This window comes from Schistocerca americana, chromosome 2 (genome assembly GCF_021461395.2).
Source record: "Schistocerca americana isolate TAMUIC-IGC-003095 chromosome 2, iqSchAmer2.1, whole genome shotgun sequence".
NCBI classification, from domain to species: Eukaryota; Metazoa; Arthropoda; class Insecta; order Orthoptera; family Acrididae; genus Schistocerca; species Schistocerca americana.
The window spans coordinates 740,958,319-740,965,337 of NC_060120.1; positions in this window are offsets into that span (position 1 = coordinate 740,958,319).

A 7,019-nucleotide genomic window follows, 5' to 3' on the forward strand; every position below is an offset into this window, starting at 1 on the left:
TCCAACATCCCCTTGTCGGGGCTCCGTCACTCTGGAAATCTCTCCCGATACAAACATTGAGCACCACGGCCATTACCATCTGCTGATCCGTACATTAAATCGGCATCTGCCGTTCTCACATTTGAGCACACTTCCATTGCAGTGTGTCAGAAACGAAGTCCACAATGAACAGTACACAGTTGACACTACGTTCGTGACCGTAGTAGAGAAATGAGGTTAGTCGCATGTCAACATAAGCAGTGATGCAAATCACATATCAAAATTACAATCGTTTCACAGAAACATTAAACATTGGGGGCCAACCTACGTGTACATTCTAACCAGTGCTTTTTTTCTAAAAAAAAGTTTGAGGGTACTCCGACATTGGGTGTAATGCAGCGAAAATTACTTATAACTGAAGCATGGGATACCACCCGTCTCCTTTTAGCCATGACGTCATCAACATGTCGAACTACAAAAAAATGGTATCGGACTCTTCAGTTGACTTTACAGCTCAAATGAAGCAGGCGATACCGGGAAACACCCAGACATACAAGGGAATGTGGTATCGAACACTTTAGTTTACATAATCTCAAATGAAGCATGCGATTCCCATCAACCGCTGAACAATAAAATAAAATGGTATCGTACACTTCAATTGGCATATAATACACCTCAAATGAAACAGGTGAGTCCAATCAACCCTCCGACATACAAAACAATACAAGGAAATATTAGCGAACACATATTTCAACCTATAAAACACCACTAAAAGACACAATACAACAAAAACCATCCACACCTATCATGAACAACAATAGAAACAACACTACAAAAATTTTTTGTAACCTTGTTTGGCTCCCTAAATGGTATACATGATGGGCGGTATCCCGATCTTCAGCTGACCCAATTTTTAATAATCTGACAATTTATTTAACTATAAAACTGTAGTGTAACTTACATTAATAGCATTACAACAGTTTCCAAACTAACTTTAGTTCATGGCTGCTGTAGTCTTCACGCTTTCTTACTGTACTGTTGCCATCAGTAGCAAGATGTCTGCCTTTCATGAACCAAGAGTTTACATAGTCCATGGGCTGGAACAACATCAGTGGAGGACCAACCAACTTTATGAACATCAGATTGCTGACTGTGGAAAGATGAAATGAAGCTCTTGTTGGCGAGGCGATCATATTCATTTGGGAAAACCCACGTCCACACTCACTCCTTGATATAGGAACACATTTCAGTACATTCTGAAGAGGAAGGAGGGATACTGGAATTTTCTTCTTCATCAAATTCTCCCGAACTGGCTGCCAGCGATTCAGTTGTCGAGAACGGTTGCTGCAGCTTCGAAATGCTTGAAACAGTCAATGACATCGCTTTTCCCACCAAAAACTGCACTGGTATCGTTCCTATTGCAATTACCAACACGGAAAAATGAAATAAATCTTTGGTACTCTTCCAAGTTCTCAACATCGTAAAAAAATCACTTTGTCGACGAAAAAGTTTAGGGGTACGCATCCCCCAGCGTTCCCCCAGAAAAACATTACTGATTCTAACCAAATGTAACTAAGAGGATATTTTGAACATTTCGTGTAAGAAAACGTTTCATGCACTGCTGGTACGTTACTTTTCTGTTTCCCATGATTAATGTGACTATGAAGAGAGGTGGAAATTAAGCTTTTCCGGGCACTTGCAATACAACACACTTTACCCCTCTATGTGTGAGGAATGTTTCCTATGTTTGCTGAACATATGGTCAGACGTTTTTGTTACACCCTGTGTAACGAAGGATTACGCTGTTGGTTTGTCATTCAGAAATATTGGACGTTAGTTGTTTGCGAGAAGATGCGTTATGGTTCGTGAAGGTAGGAGAAACGTCTGTAACCATGTGGGACGATCATGGCCCACTTACACAGCTGTTTATTGGTCAACGATATTGCTCATCATATTGGTGAGGACCCCACAACCGTCATGCAAATATGGTATCAATGTGTTCTGAAAGGCCATACTATATGAAATACAGAATCTCAGCTGATATTCATATCGGGTCTCCAGCCGGAACATAACGTCATCTTGACACAATATTTCGGCGGTCCACCCGGCTGCCATCTTCAGGTGAGAAAGCCGTCGCATTAACTCTCCAGAAGTGAAATCAGACCGCAGCGGTATCCCCTTTAAAATGGCTCTGAGCACTATGGGACTTAACATCTGAGGTCATCAGTCCCCTAGAACTTAGAACTACTTAAACCTAACTAACCTAAGGACATCACACACATCTATGCCTGAGGCAGGTTTCGAACCTGCGACCGTAGCAGTCGCGCGGTTCCGGACGGAAGCGCCTAGAACCGCTCGGCCACCACGGCCGGCCGATGTCTCCTTTACACATCGCCTGCAGGTCCACGAGCGTACGCAAATTTAACTTCCCTCTTGCGCAAAGCACGACAGCGTACCGGTGGTGAGAACTCGCGGAAACGATAAATCGATATCAAACACTTTTGCATCTTTTGGTAATCGAAACATAGATCGTTGTTTTTTAATGTAAGACAAAACAGGGTTTGAATTCTTACTTAAAGGATACCTTTTATGTCTGTTTACACGATGTTGTCAAGTAGCCGGATTTTAATAGCTTCTTTCACTACATAGTTCCAATAACGGGACGCAGGGGCAACAATTTGGGTGTGATCATACAACGTGTTATGTTCCTGAACCCCAGATTTTTCCGCCGGAAATAAACGCGTATGGCTGTGGTGCTCCACGGATCGATCCTGGACCGTATGAGTCGTTTGTCCAATACAGGCTTTCTCGCGATGGCAGGGAATTTTGAAGATACCGGTCTTCGTCAAACCCAAATCATCCTTCCCTGAACTAAGCAGCGCTCTAGTCTTAGCTGGCGGACGCAATACACATTTAATACAGAGGAGCCACCGCTGCGGTTTGATTTCAGTTCCGGCGAGTTAGTGTGATGGCTTACTCAGCTGAAGATGGCGGCCAAGTGGACCGCCGAAATATTGTGTCAAGATGACGTTATGCTCTGCCTGGAGGCCCGATATGAATATCATCAATTACTACGCCGGAAAAGTTCACACAGCGACAAAATGTCTGATTATATACGTGAATACAACCAAAGAGGACTGATATACGAGGGGCGTTTGAAAAGTCAGTGCAAAAATAAAGACTAGTTACGTGTTTGACGTAAACCTTTTTTTATTTTTCGACATAGTCTCCTTTTAGACTTATACACTTCGTCCAACGCTGCTCTAAGTCCTCCATCTCCAGTCCTAGTCTCTCCTTGTGCGATTTCTATACTTTTGGAGCCCTGAAGAAAGACGCTCGTGGACATCGAGGACAGACAAACTCAGATGAGAAAAGTCACTTCTAATACTGTATCTGACCTCATTTTGCATGGCGTAGTGCAGCAGATCGGCATGGCATGGACTCAAGAAGTTGTTGAAAGTTCCCTGCAGAAATAATGAGCCACGCTGCCTCTATAACCGACTATAATTTCGAAAGTTTTGCGTGTGCAGAATTTTTTGCACTAAGTGACGTCTCGATTATATCCCCTAAATGTTCGATGCGATTCATGTCGGGCGGTGTAGGTGGCGAAATCATTTGCCCAAAAGCCGAGAATATTCTTCAAACCAATGGCGAACAGTTGTGACCCGGTGACATCGTTGTATGAGAACATGAAATCCGTTAATAGAAATGGTCTCAAAGTAGTCGAACGTCACCATTTCCAGTCAGTGATCGGTTCAGCTGGACGAGAGGACCGAGTCCATTCCATGCAAACATAACCCACAGCCCTTCGAAGCCACTGCCAGCTTGCACAGTGCCTTGTTTACAACCTGAGTCCACGGCTTCTTGGGGTCTGCACCACACTCGAACCCTACCATCAGCTCTTACCAGCTGAAATCGGAACTCATCTGACCAGGCCACGGTTTTCCAGTCATCTAGGATCGCACCGATATGGTCATGAGCCCATGAGATGCGCTGCATTCGTCCGCAGCTCGTGGTCGTGCGGCAGCGTTCCCGCTTCCCACGCCCGGGTTCCCGGGTTCGATTCCCGGCGGGGTCAGGGATTTTCTCTGCCTCGTGATGACTGGGTGTTGTGTGATGTCCTTAGGTTAGTTAGGTTCAAGTAGTTCTAAGTTCTAGGGGACTGATGACCTTAGATGTTAAGTCCCATAGTGATCAGAGCCATTTGAACCATTTTTTTGCGCTGCATTCGATGTTCTGCTGTCAGCAAAGCTACTCGCGTCGGTTGTCTGCCGTCATTGCCCATTAACGCCAAATTTCGCCCCAATGTTGTAACGGATACCTGCGTCGTACATCCCACATTGATTTATACGGTTATTTGACGCAGTGTTGCCTTTCTGCTACCACTGACATCTCTACGCAAGCGCCACTGCTCTCTGTCGTTAAGTGAAGGCCGTCGGACACTGCGTTGTCCGTGGCAAGAAATTACGCCTGAAATGTGATATTCTCGGCACACTCTTGACACTGTGGCTCTCGAAATATTGAATGCCCTAACGATTCCTAAACAGAATGTCCCAAGCGTCTAGCTCCAACTACTACTCCACATTCAATGTCTGTTAATTCCCTTCGTGCGGCCATAATTAAGTCAGACATTTCTTTTCACATGAATCACCTGAATACAAACGTCAGTGCCACCAATCTATTGCCCTATTATACCTTGCGGATGCGATACTACAGTCATCTGTGTAAGTGCATATACACTGAAAACCCAAAGAAACTGGTATAGGCATGCGTATTCAAATACAGAGGTATGTAAACAGGCAGAATACGGCGCTGCGGTCGGCAATTTCTATATAAGTCAACAAGTGTCTAGCACAGCTGTTACATAGATCGGTTACTGCTGCTACAACGGCAGGTTATCAAGATTTCAGTGAGTTTGAACATGGTATTACAGTCGGCGCACGAGTGATGGTATAAAGAATGCAGAGGTAGCGATGAAGTGGGGATTTCCCAGTATGACCATTTCACGAGTGTACCGTGAATACCAGGAATCCGCTAAAACATCAAATCTCAGATATCGCTGCGGCCGGAAAAAGGTCCTGCAAGAACGATACCAACGACGACTGAAGAGAATCGTTCAACGTGACAGAAGTGCAACTCTACCGCAAATTGCTGCAGATTTCAGTGCTGGGCCATGAACAAGTGTCAGCGTGCGAACCATTCAACGGAACATTATCGATATGGGCTTTGGGAGCCGAAGGCCTACTCGTGTACCCTTAATGACTGCTTTGCCTGGGCCTGTCAACACCGACTTTAGACTGTTAATGACTGGAAACGTGCTGCCTGGTCGGACGAGTCTAGTTTCAAATTGTATCGAGTGAACGGACGTGTACGTTCGCTGAACGCTTCTGGCATTGAGCTCCTAATGTGAATTTTGGTTTCATTTATCTTTTGTATGTCTGACAGGTCTTAATGAAGTCGTTGTTGCTTTCATATCAATTTTCCAACAATATCACCAGTGTTGAACCATGGTGTGTTTTTCCCGACCCCCCAATGTTGCGCGGCATATACAATGCGCCGCCTTCCGAAATAGAAGGGTTTACATTTTCTCCATTGTGCTTCCAGTGACAAAGAGTACCATGGCTTCAGTGTTTACCATAATAACAGGTGTCATGGTATCGAAATTAGCGTAAAATAAAGTCATTTTAGTGCTGACTAAGCTGATTTTTCTTCGCACTAAAGAAGAGTTTTCGAGTATAAGCTTACTTTGTCTGAGGTAAATCGCCAGGATCAGTTATGTGGTATCTTACACAGCTGGGACGCTGAAGGCCAACCTGTTTTACTACTGCCTTCTTCAATGAATAAAACAGTCTTGACTCTTATCCCGGCGACATATCGTAGTTGTTTGCTGTTCAGACATTGCCCAAAGTAATGTGAATTCATATTCTCACAAGAGGAGGTCCTGTTGTGCAGTTAACAGCTGACTCTAATTTCATTGACTTACAGTTTTAGCGTATTTTTGATTTTGACTGGTGGGCATCAGATAAATTACCAACGAACGTACATTATATTTTAGCCAAAGACAAAAGGAATGATTTACAATACGAAATTACTGTGTGATGTTCCAATCGCAGGTAAACTTGTTAATGCCACTCTGCAAGTCAGCCTGCAAATCTAATAGATTTCTACTCAGCCACTGCCCGTTTACGGCAAAACTTTCTGAAATACTGCAACGAACTGACGCTCGTTTGGACGTATCGCTTTTTGGACTGCGCAGCTTTAGCTGAAGCATCATTTGTCAGTGGGCGGCGAATATCCGATAGTCGCCGTGATATTTCACGTGCAGCTGTCCTGAATCTGTGTATCAGCTCTGAGTAGATTGAACGTGTCATTACTCTGTAACGTTTTGTGTAAAACGTGTCCTAATGTTTAGTACGATAACGTACAAATTATATTGCACTTGGTACATGCGACGCAGTCTGAGATCAAAGGCGAGCCACTCTGTGGTTAAAAGGCGCAGTAGGCAAACATTATCTGCAGTGAATATGGTACTTTTCAGAGCAAAGCGTGGCTACTGCTCGATTCTGAGCACAAAGTGATGTCATTCACAGCAGTTGCCGTTGCAAAAACCACCTAGCGTAGCTGGTTCCTTTTGGAACATGAATTACCTTTCTAAACGGTGCAGTCAAGTGAAAATGCTCAAGTTACGTAAGGTTACTGTTTGGATTCATTGTAATATCATTAAATACTGTAGGACATAGTCGTTAACCTAATACCATCTTCGAACACTAACTTTTATTTTTACTCGAGAAATTTAAAATATCAGAGTCTGCTCTGTTAGAATTGCATATAATTTTTTACCTACAGGTCGCCAGCGTTGATTTGATGATGCTGAATCTCAGTACTGGTCTTGCTTACGTAAATTACTAGATGACTTGGTTGATGAAGGAAAATATCTAAGCAGTAAGTCAAACCACAGATAAGCCCAAAGGACATCACCAAAATAAGCAGGATAGAATTTAATAGTAAGATAATGAACGATAGAGTAGCAAGGTACTCGA